The 25,597-nt window shown below is 36.3% G+C and overlaps 1 long non-coding RNA gene across 1 annotated transcript; it reads right to left on the reverse strand.

Annotated features, from left to right (window-relative positions):
• Positions 1-7,123: 7,123 nt before the first annotated feature.
• On the reverse strand, positions 7,124-8,801 carry LOC118486636. Its single transcript, XR_004879262.1, has 2 exons — positions 8,594-8,801; positions 7,124-7,314 (listed from the first exon to the last, which is right to left on the reverse strand). It is a non-coding gene; the product is annotated as an uncharacterized LOC118486636 (long non-coding RNA).
• Positions 8,802-25,597: the final 16,796 nt, after the last annotated feature.

The raw sequence follows: 25,597 nt of genomic DNA on the forward strand, positions 1-25,597 counted from the left end.
ATCGTTTTTCATGTTTTTAGTAGACTTTAATGAACCATTTTGTAAGATTTCGAGTTTTAATCATTACACATCACATTAACCACTTCAAAATAGTTCAAGAAGGTGTATTAAGTAACATACCACTAGCTCGAGGCTAGGGAGGAATCTAAGCGCAAATGAAGTGGATAAAAGCTAGAGGATGAGGTCCTTCGATCTCCGAGTGTACCAAGCCTTCTTATGCGTGACACTTGACACTTGTATGATGTTGGAATGTGAAGAACAAAATCGAAAAATATGATGGATGATCAAGGGGTGTTTGGCCGAAAGTTTTTGAGGGAGAGGAGAGAGTAGTTTTATGGTGTTGGGTGGTGAATTGTCTAATGTGCCATCTCAAGGTATTTATAGACATTCCATATGGCATATTCCTAGCATATTCCTGGCATATTCCTGGAATATTCCTAGCATATTCTTGGCATATTCCTGGAATATTCCTAGCATATTCCTTGCATATTCCTGTAATATACCTAGCATATTCCTGGCATATTCCTGGAATATTCCTAGCATATTCCTAGCATATTCCTGGAATATTCCTAGCATATTCCTGAAATATTCCTAGCATATTCCTGGCATATTCCTGGAATATTCCTAGCATATTCCTAGCTTTTCTGCGTTGTCTGCGTTTTGCAGTGTAAGCACTGTGTCGCGTAGGAACTCACGGTACGCGCTTAAACTTGAAAAATAACGTTTTTAAGCGTTTTAATTTATTTTTCAACACGAACCTGATTAAAATAAAATTTTAATCATAACAGAATATTTGTGGGATTAAATATTATCCGGGCGGCCACCAACGTTCGTTTCGCAGTTTTGTCGTAATTAGTTCTGCACTTAAAGTGTGTTTCGGGTGCCTTTTAGTGCGTGTTTTAGCTTTTGTAACGACCATAAGTTAAACCCTGATATGTACTCTTGGGTTTTAATGTACCTTTGTCGTAGAACCTACACCTAGGCCTCAATTCTAATGTCTGACTGCTTTTTGCAGTTCCGTTGACACAGTGTGTCTTACCGGTGAGTTTACTAATATTTCTGACGCAGCGCTCTCGATTGCATGAAGCAATATTTTGTAGTATACAACGTGCATGAATTCACTTGCTTAGCATCTAATTAGTCAATGTTGACATTTAAGCACATAATTGCAGTCATTAAATAATAATTAAAGTGTACGGAAGTTACCGGTTTTGTGCCAGTTGTCACAGTCTCCCCCCGTTAAAAGAATTTCGTCCCGAAATTCAGGATGAACTAACCCTCGCAGGAGTCTCTTTGAATAGGTGGGGATACTTTTCCTTGAACTGGTCTTCGCGTTCCCATGTGTATTCGGGCCCATGCTTAGAGTTCCAACGTACTTTGACAAGTTTCACCACTGCTCCTCCTGGTCTTGTTGACTTTCCAGTCAGTAACCTCGACGGGTTGTTCTGTAAATCGGAGGGCGTCATCAATATGCACTTTATCCGCAGGGATGATCACATTTTCTTGTGTTGGACTCTTCTTTAGGTTGGACACATGAAATGTATCATGTACTCCATTAAGTTCTTCCGGTAACTCTAACTTGTACGCCACGGTACCAATTCTCTCCAAGATTCTGAATGGTCCGATGTATCGTGGATTCAGCTTCCCACGCTTTCCGAATCTGGCTACGCCCTTCCATGGTGAGACTTTTAACAACACCTTGTCTCCCACCTCGAATTCTAAGGGTTTTCGTTTTTGATCAGCGTAACTCTTCTGTCGGTCTCGAGCCGCCTTAATGCGCTCTCGGATCTGCGCAATCTTGTCGGTTGTCTCTTGTACTAGTTCAGGACCAACCATACGCTTGTTACCGGCATCTGCCCAACAGAGGGGCGATCGGCACTTGCGGCCATACAGAGCTTCGAACGGCGCGACCTTTTTGCTTGTATGATAACTGTTATTGTAGGAAAACTCAACCAAGGGTAGGTGAGTATCCCAGCTGCCGCCTAGATCCATGACACATGCGCGAAGCATATCTTCCAATGTTTGTATAGTTCGTTCGCTCTGGCCGTCTGTCTGAGGATGGAATGTCGTGCTTAGATCTAGCTGAGATCCAAAGGCTTCCTGAAATGATTGCCAGATTCTTGAGACAAAGCATCCATCTCTGTCTGAAATAATAGAAATAGGCACTCCATGACGCGTCACAATTTCTTTCAGGTATATTTCAGCAAGCTTTCCAGTGCTATCCTTCTCTCGGATTGGTAGGAAATGCGCAGACTTCGTCAATCGATCAACTATTACCCATATCATATCGTGCCCTCTTGGGGTCCTGGGTAACTTTGTTATGAAGTCCATCGAGATTTGCTCCCACTTCCACATGGGAATCTCTGGTTGTTGTAGTAGGCCAGATGGTTTCTGATATTCAGCCTTAACCTTAGCACAGGTTAGGCATTTACCAACATAAACAGCAACGTCGCTCTTGAGTCTCGGCCACCAATAGTATTCTTTTAAGTCTTGATACATCTTGTCCGATCCTGGATGGATCGAGTATCTTGACTTGTGCGCTTCACCAAGGATGACTTCTCGTAGGCCACCATAGAGCGGAACCCAAATACGCTTTTTAAAGTATAAGGCTCCCTCTTCATTTGGCGCCATGTACTTCAATGCACCTCGGAGGTATTCAGCTTTGCGGTTTTCCACCTTAAGGGCTTCTTGTTGTGCGTCACGAATACGTGAAGTGAGGTTCGATTGGATAGTCATTTCCAATGCTTGAACCCGTAGGGTCTTAACTCTTTCCTTTCGGCTCAACGTGTCCGCTACCACGTTTGCCTTTCCTGGGTGGTACTTAATCTCACAGTCGTAATCATTTAGCAGCTCAACCCATCGCCGCTGGCGCATATTCAATTACTTCTGATCAAATATGTGTTGCAGGCTTTTGTGATCTGTGAAGATTGTACATCGAGTACCATATAGATAGTGTCGCCAAATTTTCAAGGCGAATACCACTGCGCCCAGCTCAAGGTCGTGAGTGGTATAGTTTCTTTCGTGTACCTTCAATTGCCTTGAAGCGTAAGCGATGACTTTTTGGCGTTGCATGAGCACGCAACCTAGTCCTTGTCGCGAAGCGTCGCAGTATACCACGAAGTCTTCCGAGCCTTCGGGTAGTGACAATATTGGTGCATCGCATAGCTTGCTTTTGAGTAGCTGAAAAGCTTCTTCTTGTTTAACACCCCAGTCATACTTCTTGTCTTTCTGCGTAAGAGCAGTTAGCGGCTGAGCTATTTTCGAGAAATTCTCGATGAATCGTCTATAGTAGCCCGCTAAGCCCAAAAATTGGCGAACTTCAGTTGGGGTTTTGGGAGCTTCCCAATTCTTTATTGCTTCTATCTTGGACGGGTCTACATGAATGCCCTTCTCATTCACAACGTGACCAAGAAATTGTACTTCGCGAATCCAGAATTCGCATTTCGAGAACTTTGCATAAAGTTTCTCCTTTTCCAGTAGTTCCAAGATGGTTCTGAGGTGTTGCTCGTGCTCTTCTTTCGTCCGAGAGTAAATCAGGATATCATCGATAAATACAATCACGAATTTATCGAGATATGGTTTACATACACGGTTCATCAGATCCATAAAGACCGCTGGTGCATTCGTCAGCCCGAATGGCATCACAAGAAACTCGTAATGTCCATAGCGTGTTCTGAATGCCGTCTTTGGTACGCTTTCTTCTTGTATCCTTAACTGATGATATCCAGATCGAAGGTCGATCTTGGAATAGTAGCTTGACCCTTGTAACTGGTCAAATAAGTCGTCAATCCTCGGTAGTGGGTACCGATTCTTGATCGTTAGCTTGTTCAGTTCCCTGTAATCGATACACATCCGCATGGTTCCATCCTTTTTCTTCACGAACAAAACTGGAGCTCCCCAGGGCGAGAAGCTTGGCCTTATGAATCCTTTATCCAACAACTCCTGGAGTTGTGTAGATAATTCTTGCATTTCGGATGGCGCAAGTCTATACGGTGCCTTGGCTACAGGAGCAGCTCCCGGAACCAAGTCTATACGGAATTCGACTTGTCGTTGCGGAGGTAGTCCTGGCAGATCCTCAGGGAACACATCAGGAAATTCCTTCACCACAGGAATGTCTTCGAGTTTCGGCTCCACAGCCTTCTTGTCTATCACGTGTGCTAGGAAGGCAACACATCCTTTCCTTAAGCACTTCTGTGCCTTCATACAACTGATGATTCTTAGAGGCGCGTCTTGTTTTTCTCCATGCACGATGAGAGTTTCATCATTCGCCAAAGGGATGCGAATGATTTTCTCATGACAAATGACTTCAGCTTTGTTCTTGGATAGCCAGTCCATTCCGACTACTACATCAAAGCTACCCAATTGAATACGTAAGAGATCGATGCTAAACCTTCACTCACCAAGTTCGAGTGTGCAGTTTCTAACAACTTCGCCTGATTCAACAAGTTTTCCATTGGCTAATTCTATGGAATATGGAACTTCTAATCTACTAGATTCTATTCCGAGTATGCGTTTAAATTCCACAGACATGAAGCTATAATCGGCGCCAGTGTCAAATAATATGGATGCAAAGTGATTGTTAATGAGAAACGTACTGGTGACCACGTTAGGGTCCTCGCGTGCGTTCTTTGCTCCAATCACAAATGCCCGAGCCTGAGCATTGTCTTTCTTTGGGCAGTCCCTCATGAAATGATCGTTGCTTCCACACTTGAAGCATCCTTGGTTTCGCCCGGCTTCATTTCCAATTCGGTTATTGTTGCCATCCCCATTTCCGCCATCGTTACGGTTTCCATTCCCGTTCCTATTACCATTGCCATTGCGGCCTCCAATACCTTTACCCCAACAATCTTCAGTACGATGGCCTGACTTTCCGCAGTTCCCGCACTTCCCAACATGACAATTTCCCACATGATGGAAATCACAGCGGTTACACTTGGGCAGAGTGCCCTGATACTTCCTAGTTCCAGACTCATTTGCAGCTGCGAAGGCTTTTGCCTCCCTAGGTGGGTTAGTGTCACGCTTCTTGTTGTTCGAACCCTTGTTGTTGCGAGTTGCTTGAGTCAGAGTCGAATGCTTCCTCTTCTTGTCACCGGATGACTCAGCATGTGTCTCGGTCTTCTCTGTTGGGTTCAATGATAACTTCTCCATACGAACACAATCCTCATTAAGACTGACAGCCAGAGTTACAGCCTCAGTGATTGTTTGAGGTTTGGCCGATGTTACCATGCCGCGAAACTCTGGGGCCAGTCCCCAAATGTAGCGTTCAACGCGCTTAAATTTCGGAGTCACCATGTAGGGAATCACTCTGGATAAATCATGGAACCTTCGAGTATACCCAGTGATGTCAGCACCCACCATAGTCAAGTGCCAGAACTCTGTCTCCAACCTTTGGAGTTCAGCACGGGAGCAATACTTCTCTCGCATTTTCTCTTTCAGTTCATTCCAAGTCATGCCATACGTAGCATCATCGCCTATGGTTTGGACTTGTAGGTTCCACCAAGTCAAAGCTTCATCGACAAATAGCCCAGTAGCAAAGGTGACTTGTTGATCCGCGGTACACTTGCTCATGCGGATAGTGGCCTCAGTCTTCTCCGTCCAACGCACAAATGCTACTGCTCCTCCAGTGCCATCGTAGTTCATTGGTTTGCAGTCGAGGAACTGCTTGAAGGTGCAGCCTTGGGCTACGTTTCCTCCTGACGAATCTCCATGTCCGTCACGTCTAGTATTGCTTGGTCCTCCACTGTCTTGGGTACGGTTCGCCTCGTACTGGGCGATGGCAGCAGAGATTCTCTCTTCCAGTAGAGCGTTCAACTCTTCAGCAGTTCTTGGCAGTGGGGGAGGAGGAGGTTGATTATCATTGCGAGCATTCACAGCTCTCCTGGGTGCCATGTTCTGGCAGAACATAACACAACAGGGTTAAATATTTGCTTGATATCGTCACCCTAGACATTAGTAGCATATATATTCACAGGTATATATACCACATAAGTGACATCAAACAATTATTACTCCAACAGAGTACATAGTAGGCTTGCACTGAGGGAATCTATACGTGACAAGACTTGCTGTGATTTCTGTGCACTGAATTCCATAATTATGTATGCATCCATAATTACGTAACTCCTTGCACAGTCTGCACAGTTCGTTTCATCCTCGTGTTTCCTCCTTCAGTTAAGTCATTGTCTTCAGGCAAAGTCATGTATACTAGTGGTATTCTACATCTAGTACATGTATATGCTAATTATCACAAATAATTGCAAGTAATCCTTAATCATAGACAAGTGCTACCCCAGTGCACCCTAAGTCACGTAGCGTCTTTTCTAGAATCATGTATACAGTTTCAGGCAGTGGATGTCGCGGGATGTTTTATGCAATGAAAACTCTTTGAAAAATTGTTTTCGTGATAGGATCCTAGAGATTGTAGACTAGACTCGAGAAGGAATCCTGGTTCACTACAATCGCAGCTCTGATACCAATCTGTCACACCCCTTTCTGCGGCGGAAGCACGAGGTGTGATCATGAAAGGTTCTCATTGCATATGAAAGGTAAACATACTATATGCTCGAAAATAACTTTAAACATTACATTACCGAAAACATAAGTCAAGTGTTTACAACACATGATAGCATATTGTCTTAAAAGTTACAACTTTATTTAACGATAAACAAAGCGACATCCACGAGCATGCGTAGGACCACGCGCACATCCACCTTTAGTTACTTGAAATACATGTGAGTTTTGGAAAAACATCAACATAATGTTGGTGTGAATTCATGCAGTGATTGTTTTTGAATGTTTAATATCCTTGAATGAAAACATAGTATAAAACTGGTAGAATGAATGAATGTTTGAATGTAACTCGTAAAACGTATGTATAACTGGGTACTATGACTGTTTGAATGTGTGAGTTTTGCTAGTGGTTTGCAGGGCCACTAACATATGTCACGACATAGGAAGCCACCAAACCTAGGCATTTTTGTCGACTTGACTGAGACACAGAAGCACTCATTGGTAGAAGTAGGCCAAGAGTGGGGTTGCCTGAAACCCATTAGATCTAACCTTTTGTTTCGCGGTCTGAATGTATACGTTGATTAATGGTGCTTATGGTACCCTATTCGAGACATGGTCTGGAATGTTTCACTTGAATGTTTTTGTACCCATCGTAACATATGCAAACAATATTCAATTTGTGACATGTATTTCACCCCCGAAGTGTAAAACAAAAACAGTTAAAGAAAAGGGGGAGCATGAACTCACAACTTTGCGTTCCTTGCGTCGTAAACTTCACCGGATTTGCTTAATTAACGTCGTAACCTATACGCGTTTTCTTATCGTTAGTCACTAGACTTGCGTCGCACAAGTTCAGTCACTCACTTTTGTGTATATTTTCTTGTGTTAAAAATATTTTATATTTTTAACTAAATGTCTTACTTATATTATTTTCTCACAAATAAATATAAGTCTTTTGTGTTTTGTACTTTGCACCCGAATTATGTGTCTAGTATATTGTATGTGTATCTTCATGTTTATACTCCTCATGAGTATTTAGTGTATTTTTTTTACGTCTTAATACGCTAGCATGTATAACACATATGGTATACACTCAGCACAAAAGTTGGTGATAAATAATATATATATTTTTCTTTCAAAAATGCATACTTATATCCCTTTTTATGCTTGAAGAAATCCTCATTTCTTTTCACCAAAAATTAGGGAAACCTTGGTAATACTCTTAAATACATTTTTAGGGAATAAGTTTCTCAAAAACTTATATTTTTCTAAGTGTCAAGATTTATAAAAATTTTGACAGAGTTTCCCCTAAAAATGGAGGTTTCCCATGTTTTCAAAACATGTGTTTATTTTCTTTTAAATCGTCAACAATCATCAACAACAATTATCAACAATAATCATCAACAACAATCACTAATTTTCCCCATTTCATGAACTTGAATACTTACCAAAATTGTGTAGTAACTTACTAGCACATTTAGTAAGTCTTGTTATCTTTATAAATAAGTTTGATTTCTTAAAAACCTTATTTTTAAAGAATATGAAGTTTCACAACTTCTAGTCAGTTTTTACGAAAATTATTTCTTTGCTAAAAAATTTTGTTACACATGTGTCCACACACTTGTTTGTTCACAAAAATCACTTTTGTTTGTGTAAGATCCGGTTTAAAACATGTGATTTCTTTTGACGCTTGGTCTTTTGAAAATACCACTTGTAGATACATAGATCGGCTAGTTTTAAACACTATTTCACAAGTAAAACGCTTTTACACAAGTTCATGATTCGTATGTGGTAGAGCTTCACCCTTTAACCCTTGTTTCATTCAAAACAACCTTATGTCATGATTCATGATCACGACCAAACCGGGTTAAACGATGATCCGAGCTACCACAACATAGATCGGGTCTAAATAATCACAAATTTCAATTACTACAACATTTACACAACTAGTGAGCTTTTAACCATCGTTTTTCATGTTTTTAGTAGACTTTAATGAACCATTTTGTAAGATTTCGAGTTTTAATCATTACACATCACATTAACCACTTCAAAATAGTTCAAGAAGGTGTATTAAGTAACATACCACTAGCTCGAGGCTAGGGAGGAATCTAAGCGCAAATGAAGTGGATAAAAGCTAGAGGATGAGGTCCTTCGATCTCCGAGTGTACCAAGCCTTCTTATGCGTGACACTTGACACTTGTATGATGTTGGAATGTGAAGAACAAAATCGAAAAATATGATGGATGATCAAGGGGTGTTTGGCCGAAAGTTTTTGAGGGAGAGGAGAGAGTAGTTTTATGGTGTTGGGTGGTGAATTGTCTAATGTGCCATCTCAAGGTATTTATAGACATTCCATATGGCATATTCCTAGCATATTCCTGGCATATTCCTGGAATATTCCTAGCATATTCCTGGCATATTCCTGGAATATTCCTAGCATATTCCTAGCATATTCCTGTAATATACCTAGCATATTCCTGGCATATTCCTGGAATATTCCTAGCATATTCCTAGCATATTCCTGGAATATTCCTAGCATATTCCTGAAATATTCCTAGCATATTCCTGGCATATTCCTGGAATATTCCTAGCATATTCCTAGCTTTTCTGCGTTGTCTGCGTTTTGCAGTGTAAGCACTGTGTCGCGTAGGAACTCACGGTACGCGCTTAAACTTGAAAAATAACGTTTTTAAGCGTTTTAATTTATTTTTCAACACGAACCTGATTAAAATAAAATTTTAATCATAACAAAATATTTGTGGGATTAAATATTATCCGGGCGGCCACCAACGTTCGTTTCGCAGTTTTGTCGTAATTAGTCTGCACTTAAAGTGTGTTTCGAGTGCCTTTTAGTGCGTGTTTTAGATTTTGTAACGACCATAAGTTAAACCCTGATATGTACTCTTGGGTTTTAATGTACCTTTGTCGTAGGACCTACACCTAGGCCTCAATTCTAATGTCTGACTGCTTTTTGCAGTTCCGTTGACACAGTGTGTCTTACCGGTGAGTTTACTAATATTTCTGACGCAGCGCTCTCGATTGCATGAAGCAATATTTTGTAGTATACAACGTGCATGAATTCACTTGCTTAGCATCTAATTAGTCAATGTTGACATTTAAGCACATAATTGCAGTCATTAAATAATAATTAAAGTGTACGGAAGTTACCGGTTTTGTGCCAGTTGTCACAGAAACCACATTCGATTAGTGGCTAATCGGTTGTTTTGTGGGATATGATTTCAATCAGTGGCTAATCAGTTGTTTTGTGCGATATTATTTTTTGGGTCAATGTGGCAAGTGAAAAAAGGATAAGAAAACAATGATGAATCGAATTGAATGTATTAATTGTCTAGGTGAAAAAAGGCAGGTGAAATTGATATGTTGTGTCCATTTTAGCATTGTATTCCATATTTTGTATTATTCGAACATTTAGCATATGTCATTTTGCTTTTGCAACTTAATTTGATCTCTTTTTAGTTTGTTACATGTGTTACCTTGTTTTCCAGGTAACATGTGTTACAATGCTACATCCTATGCAACTACTTTATGTAACATGTTTAACACATGCTACATCTTGTTTTCTCTAAATAAAGGTTACATGTGGTAACATGTGTAACGTGGCTATACAAGTGCTAGCATCTGGTGTAGAACATGCAACTACTCTATGTAACATGTGTAACACATGTAACATCCTGTGTTATCTAAAGTTATGTTACAATCGGTGTAACGCGTGTTACAAATAAAAGATAACATGTGTAACCTTGCTATATAAGTGTTGGCCTCTGGTGTAGATCACGTAACTACACTATGTAACATGTGTTATCCACTTTGGAGTGACACACGCAAAACATGGAAATTGATAAAAAGATATTATCCAATCAAAACCTTCATGAACATATGAGCCCATACGTGGTAACGTTTGACCTTGATTGGTACGTGGAGGTAATGACAAGTCGCCATACTCATCACTCAGTTGATCTATAAAAATGGTAGGAGCGATAATTACGTAGGTCAAGGCTAACTGTGACAATTTATACACATTAAAAAAATTGTAGCATAGGGGAACCCTTGTAGCATATACAACAAATATACTAGTTAAAAATAATTGAATATGTTGTGACATATGTTAACCAATATGTTGTGGATTTTGATATGTTTAAACCTTTATAAGACGAGGGTGGAACAAAGATCCCAATATATAACCATGTAACAGATGTTCCAAGCAATATTGCATGTATTAGGAGTATAAAGTGTCGTACAATCCAACAATATTACATCATTTATGGAGTAAAAAATATGAACGTGTAAGAAGATCAAGATATGTAACTTGTGCCATAATCCCACCGTTTAAGAATGTAACTTGTGTTACGAGTGTCAAATGTAACTTGTGCTACGTATAACTTTCTAATATAACACATAAACAGCTGGAAAAGGAAAATTTATAAGGGTGCAAACACTTCAAATCTAACTTGTGTTACGTGTAGCTTCCTAATATAACACAATGAAAAAAAATATAGTAAAACCGATGCTTCTTAATATAACACATAAACAGATGGAAAAAAGGAAATTTATATGGGTGCAAACACTTCAAAATAACCGATTCTATTACACAGTCCAGATATGTAAAAGATCACACTTTTGTTTTGTGACTTTTTGACTGAAAAATCTGCTTGATCATCGAAAGTTTTATACATGGCAAGAAGAGGATGGAACTGCTTGTCAACAATAGGTGTCTAGTATGGAATTACTTGTCAACAATAGGTGTCCAGTATTTCATGGCGTGGGGCTGTTGTTGATCATCTGTAGAAAAGTAGACATGTTAGAGATTAAAAAACACATTAACACGTGTATACTCAGGTTGTAGACCAGAGTCTCTAACATAAGGGTGTAATGTGTATATCATGAGTATACATACGTTACCACTTATGTAAGAAATGTAACTCCATGCGTGTAATTGTATGTTACATGAGTTATACATACATGTAACATATGTAACCTGGATATACATGTGCTATCCTCTAGTATAGAATATGCAACGACTCGATGGAATTACTTGTCAACAATAGGTGTCCAGTATTTCATGGCTTGGGGCTGTTGTTGATCATCTGTAGAAAAGTAGACATGTTAGAGGTTAAAAAACACATTAAGACGTGTATACTTAGGTTGTAGACCAGAGTCTCTAACATAAGGGTGTAATGTGTATATCATGAGTATACATACGTTACCACTTATGTAAGAAATGTAACTCCATGTATGTAAATGTATGTTACATGAGTTACACATACATGTAACATATGTAACCTGGATATACATATGTTATCCTCTGGTATAGAATATGCAACGACTCTATGTAACATGTGTAACCTGGATATACATGTACTATCCTCTGGTATGAATATGCAACGACTCTATGTAACATGTGTAATATGGATATACAATAATTATAAACCAGATTAACACAAAACGTTGGTCATGTCATTCCTTTTGTCCAGGTGTGTAACATTGAAAACAAAGATAGACAATTTTAAGATGCCTATTGTTATTTGAAAAAGATATTAAGATGCATGTTGTTATTTGAAAAAGATAGACAATTTTAAGATGTGTAACACATGTTACAACTACCTATTGTTTTGAAGTAACAATGAAAAAAGATATCTTTACTGTTAACTCAAAACAATAAGTAATTGTAACATGTGTTACACATATTAGGAAAGATTGTAATATAAGAGCTACATGTGTAACACATGTTACAACTGCTTATTATTTTTAAGTAACAATGAAGGAATCTTTTTTCACAACATTATGCAGGTACATGTAAGAATGCCTATTACTACTTCAAAACAATAGATAATTCTAACATTTGTAACACATCTTAGAAGGCCCACATGTAAAGGTGTCAGAAATGTAAAAAATGCAGATCTGTAACACATGTTACAAATGCTTATTGTTTTGAAGTAACGGTAAAGATATCTTTCTTCACAACCATATATCTTAATAGTTAGATGTGTAACACATGTAATACGCCTAACGTTTGTTAGGAGACATTGTAAGACAAGAGCTACATGTGTAACACATGTTACAACTGCCTAATGTTTTGAAATAAGAATAAAGGAATCTTTTTAAAATGCCTATTGTTACTTCAAAACAATGGACAATTTTAACATGTGTAACACATCTTAGAATTGTCTATCGTTTTGAAATAACAATGAATTTATCTTTTTTCCAGAACCACTTAGTGTAAGGGTTACATGTGTAACACATGTAAAACTATCTGAAAATTAAAAAAGGCAGATCTATAACACATGTAACACATGTTACAAATTGTTTTGAAGTAACAGAAAAGGTTGTAACGTAAGAGCTACATGTGTAACACATGTAAAACATGTTCCATATATTAGGTGTAATATATCTACTAACTTGTTTGTCTGGTAAGTAGCATCGAACGCTAACACATCCCCAAAAGCCTTGTAGTTTAGCTTGGAGATCTCATTAGCCCAAAACACAGCATTCAATTTCCCATCAGATACAACAAAGTCATAGTAGAAGTTTGGAAGACTTTCCCTTCGATCACGAAGGCGATCCAGAAAAAGTTGAGCATCTCGGTTACCTATAAAAATCCTCAACTTCTGGCTAAAGTTTTTAAAGTCGTCGGGAGTACCATGCACATTGTGATGATCACCTTTAATACTTATATATAGTTGTGTCACACATGTTACATATAGTTGTTGCATCAAAAAAAAAAATTTCCTTCCCAACAACATTCGTATTCATACTTACAATGAAAATAAAAATGAATTTTATATCAATAGTTGTAATGCTTCTAAAAATGGTCATCACAACAACATCCATCTTTACAACACATAGCATCCAACCAAAAAACACACCATCGTCATCACGAAAACCTGATGATGCATTGTAATGCTTCGGCGGGCTTCGCTTCTTGATAACCATCTTCATCTTGAACACAAAACATCTTTTCACCTATGAACAAAACAAGTACATCAATATTAATCTTCTATAGTTAAAACTTATTAATCTCCTATGTAACATATGTAACGTGGCTATACATGTGTTACCTCTCTAGTGTAACACATGTTACAAACATGTGTTACATATGTGCAACCCCCCTTTATGTCTAAAAAAAGGGTTAGGGTAACTATAAGTAACTTATGTACCTAATTATCCAACAAAAAACATGACTTTTTATTTGTAAAATAAACGAGATATTCCGAAGAAATTATGAAGTTTATACATTTTGTATCATTTTTATATATTACCCTTTTAATGATGTTATGGGTAACATTTAATGTTATATTACCCTTTTCTGACATTATAGTTTACGTGTTTCATTGAATGGTTTACAACAACATTTTTATGGTTTACTTTTAATGATGTTATGTGGTACATGTAATGTTATATTACGTTCAACAATACTCCTCTTTACGAGATGTAATACTTCGTCTGATTTTAAGAGAATCTACTTATGTTAACATATGTAACACCCTATATGCAACATATGTAACCCGCAGTGTAACACGTGTTACAACATATATGACAAACAATTTAGAAATTTTAGCATTAATCTTCGTAAAAATATCAATATACTCTGTACAAACAATTTAGAAAGTCAACATTAATCTTCGTAAAAAATATCAGTCTACTCTTCACATAAATGTTGCTGATAGAAATGTAACATATGTAGCAAATTATGCCAGTAAAAAACACGAATTTCTATTTGTAAAACAAACCCGATATCCGATTAAATTATGGACTTTCTAAAGGTAATGAAAATGTAATATCGGAGTGAATTTATTCAAAAAACAAATAAACAACAAAGAAATTTGAAACATACATCGTAAAAATTATGGATTTTCAAACTAATTATCTACCATAAATGGTGATGCTGAATTTAAACAAAACCAGAAAACAAATTAAACCAAATCCAATTTATAAACCCTAAAAAAACCCAGTTCACCCACAGCCCCCCCCCCCTCCACTCACACACACACACACAAAAAAAAATCCAACTAAAAGCAATCATTAACTCAAAATCGCTGGACAAACAATTTAGAAATTTAACATTAATCTTCATAAAAATATCAATACACTTTGAAGAGAGAAATACAACATATAAAAATTTCTTCTAGATCTTGATTTAAAAAATAAAATAAACAAACTAGCTCTGATTTTAAATCTACCAAACGTTATACAAAGTATAAATCTAAACAAATTACATAAATAAAAAAAGTAAGATCTTTAAACCTGTTTCTCTCTCACACACTTGTGCATGTGTTCTTGGTGTCTAGGTGAACAAGATGAAAATTGTTGTTTCTCCTTCCAAAACATTAGCTTTCTCTCTCTAAAAAACAGAAACAAAGATGTGATTAAAATGAAACCGAGCTTCCTTTTCTTTGAGAGCTTTGATGGTGGCTTCGATCTTCAATGGTGGCTTCGATCTTCAAATTTGGTGGCTTCGATCACCGATGAAGTTGTTCCACAATACAGGTCTAGGAGAGTATGCACTAAGATCATCCACAAAGTCATGTGGGTCACCCATGAAACACCGATAAAAAACTAGCACTGTGTTTGAGTTTGTGTGTGAGAGAGAAAGAGATGAGAATGATCAATGGGGGAAAGCAATGGAGTTAGGGTTTTGAAGAAGAAAGGAATGGGGGATGAAGAAGGAAGAAAGAGATGGATTCTGTATGTATTTTTTGGTTTAAAAAAGTGATGAGATGATGGGTAATAAATGACTTGATGGGATGGGGAAGAGGGTGAAATAATAGCTTGAACAAATGACTAATTTGCCCTTATAACATGTGTTTTAAAGATATGATGTGGATCAATCTTGACCACACAATTCAGGTTTGCCAAGTTTTCTAGATTAAATGGGTTTTTCATAGATACTTACATTGTATATATATATATATATATATATATATATATATAGGAACAGGATCAGGAGAGAACACCTTAAAGTGTGAGAACGGTGAGAACGATTCTCAGCCACAAGATCTTAGTGGTTTGTGGCTGAGATTGATGCGGTGACATTTTTGTAAATAATAGGGGTCTTGGAACTACCAGTAGGGGTAAAATAGGAAGATCCAAACAAAGAGGCACATGCTAATCACATGCCATTTTCTCCCATCATATTTAAACGACAATAACTTTTTTATACGTGATTATTTTTAAAAAAAATTACACCATAAAACTCAGCGTTTTTTTATCTTTCCAACGAGTATACTATTGATATACTTTTCGGAAAAAAAAAATTAACTGGGTTTTATGGCATTTTTCTAAACTGTGTGTTTTATGGCGTTTTAGACTAGGTATTTTTATGGCGTTTTTCTGAACTAGGTGTTTTAACTAGATTTTTTCATGGCATTTTTCTGAACTGAGTATTTTATGGCGTTTTCAACTGAATTTTTTCATGGCGTTTTTCTGAACTGCCTGTTTTCTGGCGTTTTTACAGTACAAATTATGATTTTTCTGAGCTCAAAAAATATTAATTTAGGCTTATGACTAAAAAAATAGCTTTTTTGTTATGGCGTTTTAACTGGGAGCTGGCTCAAAAAAATGGTTCATTTGAGCTGTTGTAAATTATAGCTTACAAAATAGTTTTTTATGGCGTTTTAACTGGGAGTTTTAACTGGGAGCTGGCTCAAAAAGATGGTTTTTTTTAGCTGTTGTAAATTATAGCTTAAAAAATAGCTTTTTTTATGGCGTGTTAACTGGCTCAAAAAATGGTTTTTTTGAGCTGTTGTATATTATAGCTCAAAAAATAGCTTCTGAGTGTTTTATGGCGTTCAAAAAAATGGTTTTTTTGAGCTGTTGTAAATTATAGCTCAAAAAAATAGCTTTTGAGTGTTTTATGGCATTAAAAAAATGGTTTTTTGAGCTATTGTAAATTATAGCTCAAAAAATAGCTTTTGAGTGTTTATGGCGTTTTATTTGAACACGTAGTTCATGTGAGTGGGTTTTTTGACAATATTACCCCTTAGTGTAATTTAACATCAATGCCACATCTCACCACCAAAATCGTTCTCACCGTTCTCACATTTTTCACCGTTCTCTCTAAATCCTGACCCTATATATATATATAGGGAGAAGATTATGCGAGAACCACCTCTTATTACGAGAACCGCGAGAACCAATGTGAACACAACCAAAAATGCCTAAAAATAGCTAAAAATCACACAAAATTTTTTTTATTATTTTTTATATAAAAATCGCTACTTTTCGAAGCAAAAAAAAAAAATTAAAAAAAAATTATTTTTTAAAAAAAAAAATTTTTGCCACTAAAAGTAGCGATTTGAGCATAAAAAATATTAAAAAAAATTAGATTTTTTTAGATTTTTTTAGGTTTTTTGGGGGTTTAGTTTTTAGCATTTTAGCTTGGGGGGGTTAGGTTTTTGGGGGGAGGGGGTTTAGGTTTTTTTTTTTTTTTGGGGGGGGGGGGGTTTGGGTTTTTAGGGGTTTTAGTTTTTAGCATTTAGCTTGGGGGGTTAGGTTTTTTTTTTTTTGGGGGGGGGGGGGGGGTTAAGTTTTTTTAGGTTTTTTTAGCTATTTTAGATTGTGTTCACAATGGTTCTCGCGGTTCTCGCAATAAATGGAGTTTTCGCATGAGCCCCTCCCTATATATATATATATATATATATATATATATATATATATATATATATATATATATATATATATATATATATATGGGAGAGGATCATGAGAAAACTACATATAAATGAGAAAACTAGAAAACTAACTAAAAAAACCTAAAAAAAAAGCTAAAAAACATACCAAATTTTTTTTTACAATTTTTTATAAAAAAAATCGCTAGTTTTTATATATAAAAAATTTTCAAAAAAAAAATTGTTGTACTGCACATGTGCATTATATGTGTACTACACATGTGCACTATATCCATAATAGTACACATGTGCAATACAACAAATAAAAATATTTATTTTTTTTTTGAAAATTTTTTTCCATCCATAAAAAGCTGCGATTTTTTTATAAAAATTTTAAACAAAATTGGTATTTTTTTAGGCTTTTTTAGTTAGTTTTTTGGTTTTCTCATTTAAACTAGTTTTCTCATGATCCATCCCCATATATATATATATATATATATATATATATAGGGTTAGATCATGTGAGAAGTAATAGGCTAATTGAGAAACTTGAGAGGCATTCTAGACGACACATTTTCTCTAAGCAAAAAAAAAAAAAAAAAAAAAAACATGTAAAAAAACACAATTTTTTTTTAGATTAATCGGAGCTTTTTCTATTAGTTTTTTTTATTTATACACATGTGTATAATGTTAATATTTTAACTATGCATATGTGTATATTGTCAATTATACATATATATATATAGAGAGAGAGAGAGAAAGCGGTTAACCTACATTATTACTAATCGTACATTACATACGTGACAATCCTGACCGTAGGATCAAGGGATTAAAAGCGTGATTAAATAAAAGTTTAAAAGCCGGTTAAAAGCGTGATTAAGGTAACCAAAGGTTAAAATGGTCAATTTCCTATACCTATATACCCGGCTAAATCTCAGTATCTAATCAAAAAACCATATTTGAACACCAAAAAATACGGTGAGTTTCAAGACGATTACGAACGACGGAGAAAGACGAACGACAGCGGTGAACAACAAACGAACATCGATTTCAGTGAGAATGACGAATACGGCATTAAGAGGTATCGATTAAATCATCTTCTAATCGCGTTTATTTTGTTATTCAGTCACAACTTTGTAGTTGAACTAATCGGCGGTTTCATTGTATGGTGAACAAGCTAAACGAGAAAGACGGAGCAAGAAAAGAAACGATCCGGTGAAGACGGTGCACAGTAGCGGCATAAATCCAGGTTTGATTTTGATGAAGTTTCTTCAAAAAAAATCCGGTTGGGTAACTAGCGGGATTATTTGATATGAAGAAGCGTGATTTTTTTTTATTCATTGATAGTAAGTAGCGGGATTATCAGGACTGACATTAGATGATGCTGATTCTTTTTAATGAACTAGCTTAACTTACATTGTGAAATGGGGAATTTTACTAGTTAAAATATGTATTTTTTTATATTGGGGCTTCTGATCTAATTGTGAAATTGGAGCTTTTGAGCTAACAAGCGGCATTAGCATGATTGATATTACATGATTCTTTGATATGAACTAGCGGTATTAGGTTAAATTGTGAAATTCGGTATTTTATTAATTTAAATAAGGAACTTTTGAATTAGGTTACATTGTGGAATTGGGAATTTTAGTAGTTAAAATTTGGAATTTTTGATATTGGGGCTTCTGATGTAATTGTGAAATTGGAGATTTTGAGCTAACAAGCGGCATTAGCATGATTGATATTACATATGTTGATTCTTTGATATGAACTAGCGGTATTAGGTTATATTGTGAAATTGGGGATTTTATTAGTTTAAATAAGGAATTTTGAATTAGGTTACATTGTGAAATTGGGAATTTTACTAGTTAAAATATGGAATTTTAACAAGCGGCATTAGCATGATTGAAATTGGAGATTTTGAGCTAACAAGCGGCATTAGCATGATATTTAATTTTGGTATTGAAATATGAATGTAGGGGTTGCTGATGATGATGATGATTTTGAGCCACCGATTCAGATTCAGCCGATGATGACAAAGCAACCTCGCAATTTAAAGGTACATAAAAAGCAAACAAAATTAAGTCTACGAGATGATGATGATGACTTTGAAGTACCGATTAAAGACTTGATAGTCAAAAGGGGTGAAAACACGAAAAAAAAGGCCAAATACTCCAGCTGACCAAGATAATGATGACTTTGAGCCAGTAAAAAAGAAACCATCGAAAGACGAACAGCAGATGGATCCTATAAAGGGGAAACAGAAGATTACCGATGCAGAACCAATTAGGACAGAACCAAGACCGTACTATGATTATCATCATGATGTAATAAGCCTACGGTGTAGTCCTTCAGGTTTCTTGGACACAGTTAAACACTTTACTGAAGCGCAGGTAGCGGATGTGAAGAGTATTGGATTTGGTGATGTCCTTGATATAAAGCTTTATCATATAAGCACACGTTTAGGGTATTGGCTCGTACGAAACTATGACGAGCAATACAACACACTAAACATAGGAAATCACAAGATAGAAATCACCCGAGATTCAGTGCATGACGTGTTTGGTATTCCAAAGGGGAATGTTATAGTACGAGAAAAAAATAAGCCTAGGAAAGGAGCTATAGTGGAAAAAAATATTGCTACTCAAGGCGCAGAAACAACCATTGATGAGTTCAAAAACCAGTGGCCAGACACTAACAAAATTACTCATACATTGCTTGTAAAAACTATGAAAAAACAAACCAATGGCGGAAGATTATTCAAGTTAAATTTCCTAGCCTACTGGAACACTTTGTTTGTAGAGATAACAAAGTCAACAACTGTTAAACAAAGTTTTCTACTTGCAATTGACAAAGAGGAAGACATTCCAATGCTGGATTGGTGCTCCTTTGTTTTAGAATCGCTGAAACGAACAAGACAAGGTTGGAAAAAGTTTGACTCACAATACAATGGACCAGTTGCATTTCTAACGGTATGTTATATAGACATCTTTAAAACTTATGCTAAATACGCTATTGATAGTATTGATTTGGTTTTTTGAAAAAACAAAATGCAGCTTCTATACATCCATTATTTCAACAAAAGACACAAAATTTTCGATGAAGCTGTCAAAATGCCTGTCATACTGTATGTAACATCTGGTATGATCGACGACGTGGAAGAATATTTATACAACAATGGGCCGCTAAATATTGAAGATTGTGATGAAGTTGAGAAAGACAAAGAAACAAATGATAATCGCCAGGATCAACATGTTACTGCCTCGGGCATGAATGGCGATGATCATCAAAATGAGGAGGCTCCGACAACACCATCCGAAATCGTAAAACAAAACACTTCGACTCTATTCACGGACCTTTTCGCTGACAACATCCCGCTACACGAGGCAGCTGCGGTACAAGAAAACCTCACCGAATTCGATACATTAGATCAGCCTATGGCAGATACAGATGAGTTCGTAATACCACCAGTGGATACCACACAGGTCTACAAAAGAAGAAAGCTGGCTGGGGAAGATCCGATTGACGAAGGTTACATACCATCAACTACGGATTGGTTTGAGGGCTGGAATCCTAATGAACATATTTCAGATTTGAATTTAGATGAAATGGACATAGGGACACAAACGCAAAAAGAGCTTGACTACTGCAACACTCCGGTTCAACTAACCGGGGTGATCTATGATCATGCTGCGTGGGAAGCCACAAAAAAAAATAAAAAGGTAAACTGGATTTTTGTTTTTGTTACTATGAATAACACAAGTTCTTTAATACACATACTATAATACTTGTTTATGATGTTAGAAAAATAACTACTGTACATGTACATCTAGGAAAATACTTGTTTATTATTAAAAGAAATAATACCGCATGTTATTTTAACAAATTAATAACGCATGGTTTGGGGCTTCTAATTTTGAACAGTTGGGGTCTCAAAAAATGAACGTATGCTGCTGCTGGTTTGGGCTGGCATAAGTCTGAACTAAGCCAAAAATATATATGACTGGCACAGAAGAGGCCCATTAGCATAAGTCTTGATGCCATAGAAAGTGCAATGGGCTTCTAATGGTATTACTACCCACTAGTTTAAGCTGTTGCTCCAATTTATTAGGAGTAACAAAAATAGCCTGATAATCACGCATGCTATTAAAAATATGAAAATTAGCTTCTTAGACTGATAATCACGCATGCTATTAAAAATATGAAAATTAGCTTCTTAGACTGATAATCACGCATGAACTTGATGAAACTCCAATTCTGCAGCTGTTGTTGAAAACAATGGACAAGAATATAAATAAATACATTTCTCTGGTTACGGAAATGAATAATCTCGTTAAAGGGTTAAAGGAAAAGTGTTTCTGGGATGTTGAAATTATGGAAAAGTGTAAAAGATGGGATGATGCGGTTAAAAATACAGTTCCGAGAACTGATGAAGTAAGCTCTGAAGGTGATGAGGCGTTTCAAAACAAGGTTGGACAGGGTGGCGAAACGATTAAAGAGTTAGAGGGCGATGGAGATGCAACATTGGAACATGAAAACACAGGAAAGGATAAAGGTATATAAGAATTTGTGTTATTTGTTAATATTTACAGGAACTTATGTTTAATAAATAAACAAAACGTTTGTGATTTTATAGGATGTGATGATGTTCATAATATGACATTTGATGATGGGGGTATTTCAGACTCGTGCCTGGCTGCCTTACAAACCATCGAACCAGGCGTATACAGGCAGACGACAGAAGGTAACAAAAATACAATCATTACTAGCTTGTGATTACAAAAAAATTACAGTTTTCTAACTTGTGATTACAAAAAAATTAACCTACTCAAACATAAAACAGTGACACAAGCAGATGTGGTAAACAACATGGACCAACCTGTAAATTTGGCAGAGTGCAGTCAGCATCAAGCACAGAAAGAGAATACAGTAACCGAGTCGATGTTAAATGAGCTTGAAAAGATAAACGCTGACGTCTATGGTAAAGAAAAGCCTCTGACCACATCCGCTGATGAAACTGATGAAGTGACAGAAGCAGAAATGCAGTCGTTTGAGACACTTTTAAAATTGGCTCCAATCCTACAAACATCAAGTGAAAGTCATCAAAAAACTCCTATGTCTGCGAACACAAATAAAACGGATGACGAGATACATACACAACTAGTGAGAACGCGTATCAAAATGTTGAGGGAAAAGAACGAAAAGCGGATGGCAGAATTAGGTGACGCATACAGATCACCTTACTACAACAGGATAACCAACTTATATGAGCCACTTCTGGACCGTGACCAAACAATCATCTGTTATCTCTTATCTCCGGTCGGAGATATTGGGTAAGATTTTTAACCCTAATAATGAGTTTAAAATTTTCTTCTCTTTTTAAAACTGTTCTTTGTTGGTATTAAAAAAACAGGACATTGATATACAAGTCTGACAGTGGAGTCGAAACGCTAAAAATCATTTTTGAAACCTTCCACCCATCGCAATACATATCTTATGGTGGAATGGACGCGTTTGTAGATGTCTTAAACTTTGAAGAGAAAAAAAGGGACAAAAAATCATCACCCTACAGGCTGTTCTTGCCAACTACAATATTGGTAAGTTTTTCAAAAATAATCACGCATGGATGAAAATATAATATGTTAATCACGCATGGTTGAAGTTTTATATGTTACACACACATATTGAAGTTAAATGAACACATGTTTAAGGTTACCCACCCATTCTATATTATAATCACGCTTGTTAACGCTTAATGGAGTGATGGATTTTAATGAGAAAAATCACCAAAATTTTTTCAGCAAGACGAAAATGTTTGAGCCAAAAATCACAGATAATGATCGACTGAAAGTATTCGCACCAAGACTAGACGATATATTGTGCAAGTATCAGGTGAAGAAAGTTGACACATTGGATCTCGTCTTCATTCCAGTACTACTTTCTGATCATTTCTGGTGCCTATGCTTTCACTTGAAAAATGGCGACATCGAGTTACTTGATAACTCTAGGTTTGCCGAATCGTTTACCAAACGCTACCGTGGACGCCCCGAAAAGCTGGTAATTCTAAGTAGCTTGGTATTATTATAATGAATAGGTACTAATATGAATTTTTATCGTGCTTATAGCGAAGAGTTCTAGCACTATACCTAAAAGGCAAAATTGGACAAAAAGAGTGGATAACAAAGTTGGAAAAAGCAAAAATAATTCGAAAGGAAATGGATTGGAGAACTCTTCAAAACGGTTGTGACTGTGGTGTCTTCACTATAAGACATATGGAGACATACAAGGGCAAATCTCCATGGAATGCAGGGTTTGCTACAGAAGATAAAAAGAAGATTCAAGATTCACAACTACGGTTTTTGCGGTACCGATATCTTAGTAAGATTGTATTGTCCGACTACAATCTTATAAGGAAAGAGGTATACGACAAAGCTAAGGAATTTACGAAGAAATCGAGACCCGTAGATGTTTTGCGCGATCTAGATAACAAAATAAAGGACAGATTGGATCAGTTCTTCAACCTTAAAAAGGGGAAACAAAATGATAAGTCGTAGAACTAGTTTCTTGATGTTCTTTGTTCCAAACATCTTTGACATGTTGGATTTTTGATTTTATTTTTAAATCTAATAATTTCTGGTTATAAACACAAACTAGTGGGACATTTTCATTATTCAACACACAAATTTCATACAAAAGATAAAACACTTAGATATACATGATTTCACAACCCAGATGATTGATGATACATAATAACCATCAGAAATAAGTCTCCAGAAACTGGATCTTCGTGTCCATAGAGCATCCTAAGACGGTTATTGCATCCGCAAGTTATTTTAACTGTTTCTCATCCCGCTTACCAAGATCAACCATAAACATCATAGCCACCTCTTTGACACTTGAATCTGACATACCAGACAACAAATTGAAAATCTCTTCTGTCCTTTTCATGTTCTCTCTGACCCTATAAATGTTAGTTTCCAACAAGTCTTTACAAGACTTGTCTTCCGTGATCCTCGATCCTCTTTTTGAGATAAGCACGCATACCGGATGACGAAGAAGAACCACACGATGAATTACAAGAATCTGCCATATTTTAAGATAATAATTGAACGGTTTTCCAACGATATATAAAAGGAAATTGCAAAGCAAGAGGACAAGGTAAAATTATTAACCATGACAGCTGTATTTTTTTGTAGTTTTCTTTGTCCAGTACAAGCACATATGTTATGTAACAATAAATCACGCATGATACAAATTATCACGCTTTTATATGAAATCGCGCATGAAGTAAGAAAATCACGCATGCCCCAAATTATCACGCATGAACTAAAAAATGCCGCATGAATTAAATAATTAGCCAATATTATCAGGATACAACTTGATATATAATATACTTATTACTCGAAATAATGAAACCTACACCTAGACTTGACTGTTAACTCGATATGACTTGTAATTATGTAAAATATTAAATTTTACTTACCAAAAATATCTCTCAACTACCAAATTAATTAACAATCTCTATACATATATGATTCACCCCCCTCAACCCCCAATAGACATATGCAAAAAAAGATATATCTCAACTCTCTTCAAACACAACAATGTCGACAGACCCCGCAAGCGAAGCAATCAAGGAGCTCTTGAATACCCGCAGGTTAACAGAACTTGCTTCTAATGTTAACTCTTGTAACAGTATTCTAGATGTGCAGGGAAGGCTCTTAGAACAACAAAAAAAAACCAGGAAGTGTGGGGAAAGCTGCTGGAAGAACCAAAGTCTTTGTTGAGGGATAAAGGCATACAACTGATGCATGATCAAGCATCTGCAGATAACTTGGTATACTCATATCTGAAAGATGCAGTGGAGACCGTTGAAGAGAAGATGGAGACATCTGAGAAGGAGGTTGGGAAGATATTGACACCGAACTAGGTGGAATGGCTGATTAATACACTATTTTGTTGTTTTTTGGGATGACCTAAATGTGTTGTTGGTTTTTTGAACAATGGTAGTTTTATGTGTAGTGAACTCATATGTGGGTATATTTTGGTAAATCATCCATCCCATAGCTTATTTATCACATGATTTCACACTTTTTGAAATGTTGTTTTAACAAATATTGATATGAAAAAGTGGATGTTAATTATTATCACGTATGTGCTATTTTTAATGACGCTAGTTATGATGATGAGAATCAGGGTTTGGGTATGTTTTGGGTGGCGATCGCTGTGAACAAGGGTTAAAACATGTTATCTAAAAAAATTGTAAAAGATAGGGGTTTAATGGTCACTTGATATCTCCAATAGTTGTGTGTAGTTATGATTAATCACAAAAAAAGGGTAAAAAGGAATCAATTGAGCTATTTAATCACGCATATCATGGTAAAAAATGATGTGAATGTCGTATATTACATAAAGTTCTGTCTTAACAAAATCATGAAATATGGAATGTTTATGTTGTTCAAAAA

This window comes from Helianthus annuus, chromosome 14 (genome assembly GCF_002127325.2).
Source record: "Helianthus annuus cultivar XRQ/B chromosome 14, HanXRQr2.0-SUNRISE, whole genome shotgun sequence".
NCBI classification, from domain to species: domain Eukaryota; kingdom Viridiplantae; phylum Streptophyta; class Magnoliopsida; order Asterales; family Asteraceae; genus Helianthus; species Helianthus annuus.